This window comes from Wasmannia auropunctata, unplaced genomic scaffold (assembly GCF_000956235.1).
Source record: "Wasmannia auropunctata unplaced genomic scaffold, wasmannia.A_1.0 LD336053.1, whole genome shotgun sequence".
In the NCBI taxonomy this organism is placed as follows: Eukaryota; Metazoa; Arthropoda; class Insecta; order Hymenoptera; family Formicidae; genus Wasmannia; species Wasmannia auropunctata.
Window position 1 is genome coordinate 5,717,358 of NW_012026837.1, and position 15,258 is coordinate 5,732,615.

The window sequence follows — 15,258 nt, forward strand, 5'->3', positions numbered from 1 at the left end:
AATAACGTAAATAAATGAAGAGAGCCGTATTCAGTCAAGACGGATTTTGATGACTATAATAATATTTTTTTGCCTGAATTTTTATTAAAATTAAAACTAAACAATTCAAATGTCGATTTATCGATCGTAATATCACAAGTTAAATTGAGTTCAAGCAATTTCAATAATATTGATGCTCATGAGCATCTTAAAAACATTATAAAGAATTTATTGCGAAGAATATCATTGTAACCAAATCTATTTAATATTGTATTTGCCTAAAAAAAATAGAATCATTGCAGAGTTCGGATTTTACTGTTTTATAATGCCGTGATTTAAGCGATATTTGTCGATAAACATCGGTTATTTATCGATCGTAATATTACGAGTTAAATTGAGAAAGTAATTTAAATAACATTGATGCTAATCAGCACCTTAAAAACATTAAGAAAAATTTGTTGCGAAGAATATTATCATGGCCACATTTATTTAATATTTTATTTTCCTAAAAAAAAAAAAAAAGAATTATTACAGAGTTTGGATTTTACTGTATTATAATGCCACGATATTTAAGCGATATGCAACATTTCGCTATGATACATCGAAGTACCGTATTGCGTTCTGCAACGTATGCGTTGTAACGTGCAAGATGTTTATTCATTAAAAGCCGCCGCCGCGCGACCGCTATCGGATCGTGCTCGGCGCATAACTACAGGCATTGCAGGGGGTGGCGGAATTTTTTTTCCCTCCCTTACCACGGGCGGTCCTTTAACGCGAACGCGCGGGAAAATGACATGCGCGAGGTACCAAAGATACGCAACTTTCATCATCCGTATCACGAAGTTTACTAACAATTACCCTGAAGCCGATAACAACGTAATCCCGTAATGGACGCGAAACCTCTCTTCCGACGGGTGTAGGAAGGGAGCGAAATTGCGACTACGGTAAAAATGCAAATCGCGCCAACGGCCGGTGCTCTACTCCCCCGGTCGCAACAGGTACACGTACCTCGATTTATAATCATATTACGCGTTCATACACGCGATCTCGAAAATGTTTGTAATTTCGCGAGCGGGTTTCTGTTCCTCGAAAATTGTCGCGGTTCGCCCTCCCGCTACCTATATATATGTATATATATATATATACGTCCGACCCTTTCAGTCGATATCAACCATGGTACTCGTCAATCTACCTCGAAAATTGAAATTTACAGCAAAAAGTTACAGCAGCGGTTCTCAAAGAGGGGCACGATCCGTTGGATACGCTGCGAGAATTTTAATCATCGGTAAAAGAAACTTCGAGTTTTATTTAACGTTAATGTTATTTCAGCTGCGCGCATGATATAGGGCAAGGCGAAAAACTTTGAGAGTCACTGACAATGAATTGTAGGTCGGCACGACGAACAGCTTTATAAGTAATTACGTGAATTTGCGAGCACAACGACGTGGTTCGGGAACACGGTCACGAATATACAAGTCAATCATCCGCATAGTCGCGGTAATTTATAAGGTGGCCTAATCAAGTGCATTTTCAAGAATCACGAAATTCCGAGATTATTGCGCGAGAGACGATTTTCGAGGGGAGAAAGTCAGCGGGAATCTCCGCGTCCGCGGTTTCTGGATAACCAAACGTGACAAACCGACATGATCGGAAAAGCGCCGTGATATTTCACTTATTTACATACGTTCAACATTTCTCATTTAATTCCCTATTTTCGACGCGGCGTTTCTGCCATCACATTTTCCCCGTTTGCATATTAACGTAGCGTTTTGTGCTCCAGAACAGAAACATTTGCATAATTAGTCAATTTTATCCTTTACGTTACCTGACGGATCTCGGCTAAATTAACACCGCCCTGCGGCGGTGTGCGTGCTAATTAATTAATGGTCGTTACAATTAACGGATCGACGAGATAAACGTTGAACGTTCCCGACGAGAGAGCCCTTAAGAAACACCTGAGCCGGTTGAAAACCGGGGCGATGTTCCTTCAATTTACATACGTCTGACGTTCCTAACCCGCCCAACTTTCCATCTCCGACCGACTCCAGCCGACTCTCTCCGTCCCCTTTCCCCGTGCTTTCCGGCTTCCAGTGCGCGTATGTATCTTGGATATATAAGTGCGTGCGAGAGCGGTCGGAAAGAGGGTGCAGGAGACAGTCGACGGAGAGAGAAAGAGAGAGGGAAAGACAGAGAGAGACATAATTTGCATATATGTGCCAGTCTACGGCTGCATCCCTGTGGAATTGCATCCAAGAACACGCGTATACACACTCACGTGCACGCGCATGTATGTATACATACGGCCGCACGTACGTACATATCTGCGAGCGTTCCTCCCAAGGCGAGGCTATGCTAATTCATATGAATATGCATCGATGACTCGAGACTCACCGCCGCCGCTTCTCTTTCTCTCTCTCTCTCTCTCTCTCTCTCTCTCTCTCTCTCTGCTGCTGCTGCTGCTGCTGCTGCTGCCACCATCGTGGTGAAAATAATTCCGCGGATTTATCGACTCGGAATCTCGGCGAAGCCGTGGGTCTCGCGTAAGCCGGCGCGTACGATATGTAGGCTAACGCTCTGGTCTCCGGGGACTTCGATTTTCGAATCGATGCGTTTTTGTATCTAGCATCGCCCGATGTGTAACGCGCTCTAAAGCCAACTGCCAACCGCGTCTTTCGCACTTGAAATCTCCGCGTCGATGCGCCCACGGACTTTCGAATTTCTAGTCCAGTCGACACTTTTCGCCGATCGCGAGAGCGCGTAAGATTTGTCCCTGATTACATCCGCGGAATATTCCCCGGGGAGAAAACGTCTCGTTTCATAAATCACCGCATTGATAGAAAAGTGACACAACAGTAAAAAAATTAGCATTTTTTGAGGTAATAAGACTATAAAGAGTTAGTTATTTTCATTATTTTAACAATGTTAATTTTTAACTTGTGTCACTTTTCTATCGTAGCATAGACTATTCATTGCCACGTTTATTAATTTATAGAAGAGTTTAGTAATTTATAGAAGAGAGAAAGTCAAATGTGAGAGTCAAATGTGCTAATCAATACTTCATCAAAATGTACATCTAAAACATTGATACTCTCTCTTGAAATTTTTAACTCGGAACTTTTAACACTGAAGCGTCAACGTTAAAAAATTATACACATTGCATGCGTGTTTTTTTTTGCAAGAATAAATTTAGACGATAAAGCTTTTGTAGAGGGAAATGCTTGCTGCTCAGTGACGTACGTTAATTTGCTCAACGTATTACTAAAGTAAGGCAATATTAGCTCAAGATGTATAAAGACGTAATCCTTCTCACGTAAGTGGCTTTTAAAAACCACTTTTAGTGGTTTTTAAAGAGTGCAACGATAACTTTTCCTCGCCGTAAAAGGAAGCTTCGAAAATTCAACGGCCAGTCTCTCTCGCTCAAAAAATACGTACGTGATCGCGAAGAAACGTCGAGTTTCCTTTAAGCCGCTCTCCGTGACGTTCCACGTTCGTGCTTGATTCCGATCCATCGTGACCGCTATAGATTACACGTCGGGCAGCGATTAATTTGCGCGAAGCGCCTGTGGTAACACACCGAGGAAACGCAGCGCGTTTTCATGGCTATTAGCCGTTGAGGGGCACGAACCACGGGGGCGCCCGACTGATCTGATTATTGCAGGATGTCCGGGACAAGCGGTCGCGAAAGTGCGAATCGGTTGGCGGGCCCGATGACGGACCGATGCGACGAGACGAGACGAGACGATAAGAGAGAGAGAGAGAGAGTCGAAGGGAAGGAAAGGGACGAGGGATGATCTGCTGTGAACAACGGCAAGTCCTTGCTCGCGTGACGATCGATTTCGTGTCGCCCGAGCTTACCGCGCGCGTCGATTTTATCACCAGTCAGCCCCCGACCGACCGACCGACCCAGAGGCCGACGCGATGCGTCGCTGCTCCGCGCCGCTGTAGCGTGCACACGCGAAATCACACGCCCGCTGTAATCGACAAAGTTTTGGGATCGGAGTACGTTAACGGACGGGCGGGACGGGCCGCGCGCCACGCCGACCATGTGAGACAAGGTTTATTCAAAGTATCGCGTTATCGATGAAATTATCCTGAAAATTGGCGTTCTCTTCGATTAACTGCTTTGATTTCCCGACCGCGCGAAAGCGTGTCGCGCGTCCCCTCCGCCGGCGCGGCGCGCCGCTCCCTCGCTGTATTGCACTTTGACACCCGCACGATAAACAGATTCCGGATTTCAAAGATAACCGCGGACACCACGCGCTTTGATGTCTCCACCCCCGGCGATGAGGTATACATGAATTTCGGACAAATAGCTTGCGATGCCCGCGAAACGTACAGCAAATTGATGAAGTAATTCTGTGCCAATTTCAACTTGGGCTGTAAGAGAATAGCGCGCATGTCGACAGGATGAATCCATCGAATTTAATGGAAACGTCAGTACTATCTCGCGATCGTTCAATCCGCGAGATTTTTCCCCGACATGATACGAATTTGCAACCAACAAATCAGCGATATCAAATCCCGCACAATGCGTTACGATATATCTCTTCGGTGTGTGCAATGCTCGCTTTTAGCGATGAGCGAAAGCATCGCGTATCGCATGCTCACGCCGCGTCGAGATCCGCGATAACGGAAAAAAGACGCGCAAATACATTCGCGGCGCTGTATCTCCCCATTACGCACGCACTCGCGTTTATTTATTTTATCTTTTTTTTTTTGTACGCACGGTTGCGTGAGGTAAGAAGGTAGAAAGGGGTGAAAGAGGAAAAGAGGGCGGAAAGATCCAGGGGAGTAAACGAGGATTTATGTTGATGACCATCGAGAAAAAGAAAACACCGCGGCGATTTTACGAACGATCTTTTACATACTTAAAAAAGTTTTCCCGCCTACCGCGTAGGAACGCGTGGACACCTTGCAAATAAATACTGATCATTTCGTGAACGAGGGAAGGGAGAAAGAGTAGGAAACACTCTTGTTATCCGGAAAATGCGAGCAGCGCTGATATTACTTTTTCACAGACCTTTTTGTCCGTCGTAATCCGTCACAAGTTCTTAATGTTGGACGCGTGGATCTCTCCCTCGTGAGTCATTGTGATCTTACCGACGAGTTCTCGTGGTGAGAAATGTTGGAGGCATCCCGCGCGAAATGTACTCCAATCGCGACTCCAATCGTAGACTCGTGTATATGACTTATCAATTATACCGAGAGAAAAATATAGTTGGAATAACCATAATTTAACTGTAATTTATAGTGAATTTTGGGGACAATTATAAAATTATAATTAATCTAACTATACGAATTATAGCTGCTTTAACAATGCATTATGGTTATACATTATGATTAATATTATTATTTTTTCGTTTATTTATTTTTTAGTTATTATTACAGTACAAATAGTAAGCAAATGTTAAGAAAATAGTTAAACTTACTATAATTGCAGTTGCATTTACTACATAACAATATTTATTTCATTTGCCATATATGTCTTGATATTTTACTGTACTTATATTTGAAATTATTATATATAATTTACAGTAAAATTTTTTCATATTTGGCAAAACTATACATATAAGGTTATTATTACTAACATTATAGTAATAATAACTACAAAAATAGTGTTCCTAACCATAATTTTTTTACCATGCAATTATAGTCACAAATACAAAATATTTTTCTCTTAGTTTACGTATCTGACGAAGTATTAAGTTTTGATAAGTTCCAGATTAAATTGCCTATCGCGAAACAGTGGCAGATATTCCGCATTAAATATTTGTATTTGTAACGCTCGAAGAAAAACAAAGAATAAAGTCGCGACACGTTCTCTTTCGGCAGTTATATTAATTTCACTCGCGTTTAGCTTAATTGCCTCGTGCGCAATATATTCGGTCGGCAAAAGTGTAACAAAGCTCGTTGCGCGCGGTGTAATGTTCTTCTGCGATTCGAGATATTTCGCAAAACGCCGCCAACATAACGAATGAACCATATCATAATCGTATATTAACCCAGAATGTGTGTTATCTGGAAACGTCACGATAACGTTACGCGTGTTTCGAGTTTTAGCTTAAGCGCGCGCACGCGCGCGCGTTTTCCGCTTTCGCCCCGTGCGATAGCACGTTACGTAACACCGCCCCCTCCCCCCGTAAAGATCAGCGTGGATGACGTATAATATTTCGCTCTTTCTGTCCGCAATGCTGAGATTTTCCGGCTTAAAATAAAACGCGTTTACGAAAGGGAATCTCTCGTCATCCCTTCGCTCGGGAGCGGGCGAAATTAACTGCGCAACGCGACCAAATGGAGGTTTCGCGCGCGGCCACGATGTATATGGATTGGACATTGAGAATTTCGCGCGAAATTCTCTCTCTCTCTTTCTCTCTCTCTCTCTCTCTTCCCGAATAAAAATAAGCTGCCTGCAACAAAATTCCGCCGGTTAACCCGATTCATCGAAATCAACTTGACGCGCGGCTGTGTTAAAAATAATCGCGATTACATCGCAATAATACCCGACGCACACGGGCGACGCGGATAATCGGTTCGCGGCTCCGCTTTATTATAGCCGTATAAACGTAATACCAATGCGACCGAAAAAAATAAAAATTAAAAAAGGAAAAAAATAAAACATGAAAATGAAAAAAAAAAGGAAAAAGGAATATAAACCGCGGGGGACCCGATAAGCTCTGTCGACATTTTTTTTCTCCCCTGTTCCTAAATTACCCCGACGAGAAGTTGATTATTTTATTGAAACTCTATAAATTCTACGCTCTCCTCGTTTACGTGCATTCTACCGAGCGGACACGCGCGAGTAGTGTAGTCCGCTAATCCGGGAATATGAAAAAAAAAAGAAAAGTGGGAGAGGGGTGACGGTGGGCTAGGTTACACGAGCCGGGCGCATGCGAAAATTGATTTCGATGGCGCGGCCGCGATGTATACGCCAAACAAAGCACGAAAAATAGAATTTCAGCGGCTCGTGGGCCGCTGTCGTTCATTGAGAGCAGTTCTGTCCCGGACTATCCGTTATTTGTTCGAAGAATTTAACCACCCCCGAGAACGGAGGGAGCGGAGGGGGAGGGTTGTGGGAGACGACCGGGGTGAGAAGGCGCGACAGCCTCGCCTCGGGAAAATTAAATTGATTTACCAATTTCGAGGGCGGGTTTAGCTGCAGCTTTTCCGTTGTTTTCCTTCCTTGTGGCGGCCGTTTATTAGCGCTAAATAAATACAGATGCACCCGACGCAACCCTATCCGACCCCTTTCGCGCGCGCGACGCGACGCGACGTTCACCCTCCGCAGCGGGGTCTTGTGCTCCTAGAAACCCGGAGTTTTCTCTCTCTCTCTCTCTCTCTCTCTCTTTCTCTCTCTCTCTCTCTCTCTCGCATGCTCGCGCGTGAGAGACTCTGATCTTCGCCGGACTGACGTTCTTCGAGCTTCCGTGTATTAAGAGCCGTGTACCCGGGCGTTACAGGGCGTGACGTTACGCTCGCGCCGGGCGTAACTCTTGGAGGGAAAATTTTTATCAAGCGGGGGTGCACGACGTTGTCTGTTTTGCAAACAGATTTTAAGGCGACTCGACGCGCCCCGTCGAGAAAATATTTTTCGGGTAAGACCGCGCGTTAGCTCGCGCGCGTACGCCACGCGCGCTACGAGAGATACGGCGCGATCGCACGTGACGTATGTAAAATCCGTGTCCGTTGCAGGTATAACATTTATACGTGTGTGCGTACGCGTATACACATCGTCCCACCCCTACGGTGGCGCAACCTGTACGCGACCGTATTTCTACCTGATGAAAGTTATGAAATAACTCATTGCGGCGAAAGCACGTAATACAGCCATAAATAATTCCGCGTGTTGATAAGTTAAACGCTTCCAATTTACTATGAAAACCGGTTTAGCGCGCGTCGGGGGGTGGCAGAGGGGGAGAGGGGAGAGGGTATTGCCGCACTTACTCCGTCCGGCTCTTACAAATAGCCGTTGGACGAGCGATCGTCAGCGATGCGTCAGCGGAATTTTGACAATGTGCGAAATAAACGTTCCCGGGAAGTGATGGGCATTTATCAAGGGGTGAAAACCAATTCTCGAGTACTTTCGAATCGCCCGCGCGCCATCGGTCGGCGTTGTTGGACGGGCCGATTTTTTCGCACGTGCGCAACAGCAAAGCGGAAAATTGCATTAGCTGCAGTTTTAAAAAAATGAGCGAGGAAGTCTTGGCGAGCTCGGCATAAATACGCATAAGGATAAATTAAGATATAAGTCACCGCATTATTTATTTTAATAATGGATCTAAAAAGAAAGCAATTACGAAACGTAAGATATAGGTATTTTAATAATGGAAAAGAAGCAATTAGAAAACTTAAAATATATACATGCAAAACATATAAAATATATTACAAGTTTTAGAAAGTTTTATATGGGCGACTAATGAATCCCCCCCCCCCCCTTTTTTATTACTACGGGCACTGTACAATAAGACCGCGTCGCGGCCCTGACGCGCATGCGCGAGGAAACCGGCCCATCTAACACTGCGCGGCGCGTCGCCATTATTAGCCGGCGTAGTTCCGTCTCGTTTGTCGCGGCGCGGAAATAGCGATGTCAAAAATGCCATCGTAGCATATAGGCAACTGTCGGAGGAGATGACCAATGGCTCGCTAATACCGTCGTAAATCGTCGCGCAGCAATCTGTGCACACCCGCGAACGCGAAGGTAATCGGCAGCGGGCGCGATACAGCCGCGTTAATGAAAACTCCACAAAGGTGCACGCGCCGTTCGTTTATTTGCCGTGCGTGGCTCGGCCCGGCGCGTAGCTGTCGGCGCGGACGCGGCTCCGAGCGACGTGTGGGAGCGCGCCGGGAAAATCCTCGGTACAACGATACAAGGAAACAGAGAATGGAGCTCGTCGGGCGGAAAAGATTTTCTAAAAGTCGTCACTGTCGCACCGGCGGCCGACGGGATATGCGAACGAGGTTTGTCGTTATGTGTAGCGAAAGCAATCTTTCGGAGAATCACCGGGGAGAAAAGCGCCGTTCTCAGGCGACGTTCGAGCAACGAACTGTCAATACCTCTCGTTTCCTCCTCGCGATATTTATACTTTTCTCCCAGCGTTTTCTCTTCCCCTCCCCGCGATCGTCCCGTCCCTCTGTCCCGGTCTGATCGACTCCTTCAAATTCTTTTGCATGTGTGTGTATGTGTGTGGTGTGTGTGTGTAGCGCTCATGAGAAATGATATTCTTCAACGCTCGTTCTCGAGGCTTTGTACTAACGAAATGTCTCTATCTTTCTGATTGCAGGTGAGTGAGTTTATCGACTGTCATCCGCCGGCTTTCCGGGCGATTAGCGGTGAGTCGCGTGGCCTTCAAAGGGCCAAGACAAGCCCGGCGATTAACGTACGACTTCTCTTTCGCGTCTCTGTCCGTTGCGTCGCGCGTGTCGCCATGTTTGCGTTTCGCGTGATAAGCGAATCAAACGATCACGATAAGGTCCGACCGCTCCCGCGACAATCCCATACCCGTGGGTAAACACGCGTTATTTATATTTGCGCTGCAATCAGCGGACAGGTACTGCATTGGCATATCTTCTTTTTTTTTTTTTTTAATTCCCGCTTCCCATTTTTGTTTCGCTGTATTGATCTCAAACAGATCCATTTCCGACGACATCAGCAGTTCTCTCATCCGGCTAGTATTTCGCTGAATCGACTGAATAATTTCGTTATCGCGCAGTTACCTTACTCTTTCGGACGGGCATTTCGCAATACATATTTACGTAAATTGCGTAGATTCTTAATATTCCGTAGAGCTTGGCACTCATTTTAATGAAATTCCAGACATTTTCGTCTATAATTTTCAACTGCACTGCTGCGTTGAACGTGGAAATGACATTTGGTATTCGTTATATATAATATGACCGTGTCTGGCTGCCAGACTTATCTTACATAACGTTTACAGCTATTTAAAGAGAATGTCAGAATCGTAAAAATATTCAAAAACTGTCAGGATTTTCTAACGAACTAATTTCGAACGATTATTCAATAACAATTATTCTCTTTCTATATATATGTATACATGACAATCGAAAAGTTGATGCAACCAAATTAAACTATTAAGCTATTATTATGTAATGAAAGAAGAGAATGAAATTAATTAAATACTTTTGCTAACATATATTAATAAACGTTATTAATTAATCATATATTGTAAATATTATTTTTATTGGCATACAGTGAAAAGAGAGAATACATATTACTTGTAAAAGTAAATATTATAAAAAGGTAACAATTTGGCTGGCTATATAAATTTGCCTCATTCCATTCTACTCATTTATTATTAAAATAACTTTATTATTAAAACCACTTATAATATCTCGTTAAAATAATTAATTAATGCTAATTAATTTCAACAACTTGCCGATTGCCGTCCTGTACATTACGATAAAATGTATATTTCGTAAACAGATAACGTAATTAAAATTCTTTCTTCCCGTTTGAGGCGAATGCGGCCGTACGTTAGCTCACGTTGATGTTAATCGGCGCGAGAGTGCCGCAACATACAAAAAGCAATCTGTCGCGATTGTCGTGTTATTTAAATACAAGCGGTCTCGCAGGTGCGCGCGGTCCTGCAAGGCGCGCGGCGCTTCGGTTGATACACTTACCACCATATTCGGTCTAATCTGCAAACAGTATGCTCGGCAAATCCGGATATAGACATAGCTGATAGATTAGTTAGTTAAGCTATGTCAAACAGGAATACCAAAGTAAGCTTGTATAGATTTAGTATGGTTGGCGCCATACGCCTGCACGCGCGCGTTTGCACGCCACGCGCCGGTGTGTCGAATGGAATGGCAAATATTGTTTTGCGCGAAATTCTCCAAAAGGCTAACGAGATATTGAGATTGGCCTTCGGGATACCGGGATAATAAATCTTACGTCGTGGGTTACTGCGGGATCGTCTTTCTTGCCGGCTCGATCGATTCTCTCAAAAGACTTGCGCCACTTAAAAAAATTGGTTCTCCGTATACGTTTTCCCAATCGAGATTAAGCTCTCGTTCTTGAGTTGACTTTATGATTTGCGGATTAATAAAGAAAGTTAATAAATCCCAAATTATTAATATTAAACAGAATTTAGATTATTTTAGATTAATCTGAAACATTAATGTAATTTTGCCTGTCGGCGCAAGTTTGAACAGAATAAACAGTCAAACACATCTAATATCTTTCAGTATAACAAGTGATTGACTCTGTCCGAAATGATGAGATTGAATGGCAAAATTTGCCGCTCAAAATTTCCGACAGAATCTTTTTCCTCCCGCGGATAGCACAACGCTTCGTAATTTAGACAATGTAAGGTATAATCTGCGTGTCATCTGTCAGCAGTGTCCTTAAAAGACCCTCGGGAATCTCCAAAATCCTCTGCTACAATGGCACGATCAATTCATCCTCCCTGCACTCGCTTTTTCGGCCTCGTCGTCCGCCGTCTACCTCGACGTCGTCGTCGGTGCAACCGCGTTTCTTCCGCGCCCGGGGATCTTTCGTCGCGACGGTAGAAAGGAAGCGGGAATAAAAAACGACGTAAAGACTTGCACGCAGAAATGAGACGAGGAGGAGGGGGAGGGAGGAAGGGGGTGGATGGGAGGGGGAGAGGTTAAGCCTATAAAAAGCAGATAGGATCATCGATCCGAGGGAAGTGGGCGAATGCGAGAGCGCGCGTACTCGTTAAAAACTTGCGTAGCGCACGCGACCGTATTATTATCGTCGTCTTATTTAATCCCTCTCGGGGTGTACGAATATATCGCCGCTATGTCGTGTGTTAGCTTTTTTTTATTGTGCCGTAATTTTTTGAAACATAAAGTCTGCCCCTCTCTCGCGTATTATTTTGTACAAACGAAAGGTTACGGAAAATCTATGGTCAGCTTCGGCCTTTAACTGGCATCGAGGGAGGATGATCTTTGCAAAGATCGAAAGTAATTATTAATTAAAGAATGGTATTGAAATTAAGGAGATTAAAGCTAAATTAAAGATAAGTGTTAAGTAAAAAATATTCAAAATACGTAAAAAATTCAATTGGAAAATATTGCATATATGGGTAAGTGGATAAAATAAATATAAATGTTTTCATCCAAACATTCACATATAGACTCGTATTGGCCCGGATTTGGTTTTCGGTATATAGTTTCTGTATATAAACGAGCCAATTATTATTATTTATTTTATTTGTTATTTTATTTATATAAAAAAAAGAGAGAAGAGATATTATCATCGTATTGATCGCGTAATCCTGTCAGATTTTCAAAATGTAGTAGGTACGCGGATTTCGCGAAGCGTGTTCGACTCGAATTCGCTGTTGACGAAGGAGAAATGCTATTGAAGAGGTTATCGATATTTCGTGAGGGATATTTTCTTGCGTCCGTCCTCCTAAAGGATAAAATGATATTTCTAACGATTTCTAACTCAATTCCGCACGTCAATGGCGTCTCAGCGAGCGAGAGCGTGCTCGTTCAATCGCGCTCGAAATACTCTTTAGCGTTACGTACCACGAGAGAGATTCTTTCTTGCAGCCTCGCCTTCAAACTTAAAACTCTCCCCTCGCCCCACCCTTTCTCTCTTTCTCTCCCTTTCTCTCTTTCTCTCGCCGGTGGAATTCTACGAATGAAGGGCATGAAAATCGAAACGTCAGCTTCGTGTTTGTCGGGTCACTTTCGAAGTGCGGCGGATCTCTCGCACCCGCCGCCACCCGGAATGGAATTTTCTCGAGGATTTTTCACGACACACATGTCCTGCGGAAGGGTCTCAACCGCCGCGCGTTCTGTGTCCTCGCCGTTGCGCAGTCATGTAATACACACGTGCCGAGATGTGGTCTGCGTGTACGTACATGGACGGGCGAAGTGAACGCACACTCAACGCGTCCGCCGGTATTTGCGAAAGGCGTCCGAGGGGGGCGGATGGATACACGTAGCGTCATACATAAGAAAGAAACGACCGAAGATGGTTGCTTGCTTGCTCTCGGTGGAGAAGAGGGTGGAGGGGGATAGAGAGAGGGTGGCGAGAGGGGTCGGAAGAGAGACCGAGTTGGAAATGGGAAATATGGGGTCTGCCGCGGGTGTGAGTGTACCGGGCTTTCGAGTACGCGGCAGATTATGATTGCGTCCACTCCCCGGCGCCAGCGGTTCTCCGACTCTCCCGCGTCTGGATTGTGTTATCCTCGAAGCATCGCCACGACGGTTGTACGGCTATTAATCTGTCAATACAGTTAGAACCAGATCTGCTCTTAGGATTATAGAAGATGAAGCTTTTCTTTAATTTATCGAGGGTTTACAATATTATTTTTCCTGTAATTTTAAGTAGATTTTATATTAATGCGAATTTAATTATATACGCTACTCTACACTATTATTTGATGCCAAAAATTGTGTAAAAAGATTGTAATTTGAGAATCGTAAAAAATCATAACAAACATCATCTTGAAATCGCAGGATTCGTTGTTCTTTGTTATTGTTATCTCGAACTGTTTCGGACACCATGTGCATCTAACGATTTCCACGTCGATACGATGACGATTCTAACTCTATCCCGCATTATCGAGCTCGCGCTTACCATTCCGCGCTCATAGCTTTCACGATAATACGTTACACCAGGAATACGCTGGCGGCGTGTGCCCCCACAGGACACCGTCCTGTTTTATGTATATGACCGTGTACGTTCTTGCACCGGCACCGAGACGGCTTCACCGCTCGTCTACAGCTCCCCGATGTACCCTGTCGGAGAACACACTGCTGCTCGGGTACTACCCTGCTTTCCGCCGCAATCCGATTCCGCCGCCCGTTCCTTCGGGCGAGATTACGTTGGTCCATCCTTCCTCTATCCCGGTAACCCGGCCAGACACCTCTCGCCGTCGTTGGCGTTGATTTTATCCCGGGGATGTCGGTGTCTCAGCGATAAAAATATATAAGGTGGCATTACTGAGATTCGTTTACAATCGTAATTTCATACGTTGGCTCTCTCTTTCTCTCGCGACGCTGCTATTTTCCTCGCGGAAACAAGAGCTTTACCTATTGTTACCAATTACGCAATTGTACGCGAACGCGCGCTCTCTTTCTCTTGAAATAACATCTGATATTTTTGGATTGCCTTTATGAAAAGTACACATTTATATTTGCGGATTTAGAATAGAAGGGGTTTAAATATTTTAAATAATTTCATGAATTTGATTTTGCTACATTTTCCACATGAATTTAAGAGACGCGCGCATCTCACTCATATCTAAAAGCGGGATTTACAAGAATAATAATCAGAAATTTCGGGGAATAAATGTCGCATCTCTCCTAGAGACCGGGCGCGTAATTCCGGCATTTACGATCCAACGGGCATGGTCGGTCGCACCGTGTGGAACTGTCGTCTCTCTTTCGCGATTCCTGGCGCCAACTCGTGCGGCAAGTTTCAACGTAGAATCGCGCCGGCTGACGTTTCCCTTCGGACTTCATCGCGCTGACCGGCCGATCCGGCGATTACCCGAAATTTCATTCACCGACTCGTCGCAACTCGAGGATAAAATGGCAGTTAATCGCTTCACGACGCAATTTCGGAAGTTGCCGGACCAAACTTGCCGGGAGCGTTTGCGCGTAATTGTCGCAATTATTCCGAGAGAAAGGGAGATTCTAAAACAAATCGAAGAAAATAAATGGCATAGTGCGACAGAAAATGACGGAGAGACGTAATAAAGTATAGCCTCGAAATTGTTTAATTTTTCATAGATAAGATATACTTGAAAAGCGAATGGCCTCGTTTAAATATAACGAAAGTGTTATTTTTTAAAATTATTATTCAGAAGAACTATCGATTTAATATTTAAATCGATAGTTCTTTCTCTCGTCTGGATAACGTAACTGCATTTCGCGCAAGCATAACTATAGTAAAAACTGATGAAATAGCGCGAAAAAATTTTCTTTACGAACGTAACAACGTATGAAATACTGTTACATTGGGAATCCAAATTACACTTTGAATTCAACCTTGCGGTATATTTGTACTTTGCCCCCCCCCCCCTCTTCTACTCCCCTCTTTCTTCCGTTATCCACGAGAGGTAAAGTTCTTGGGGTGCCGCAAAAAAGTTTATCCATTCTCGCGCGCGTATCCGAGTATACGTTTGCCTCCTTCCGTTTCGACTTTATAAAAGCCGCAATCCGATTCCGGAATCCGCCACGTGAGATTATGCCGCGACGTGTGCGTCTCTTCGCGCCGCGCGCATCGCGATATAATACACGCCAGAGATACAACGACAGAGATGAGAGACGGTAACCGAT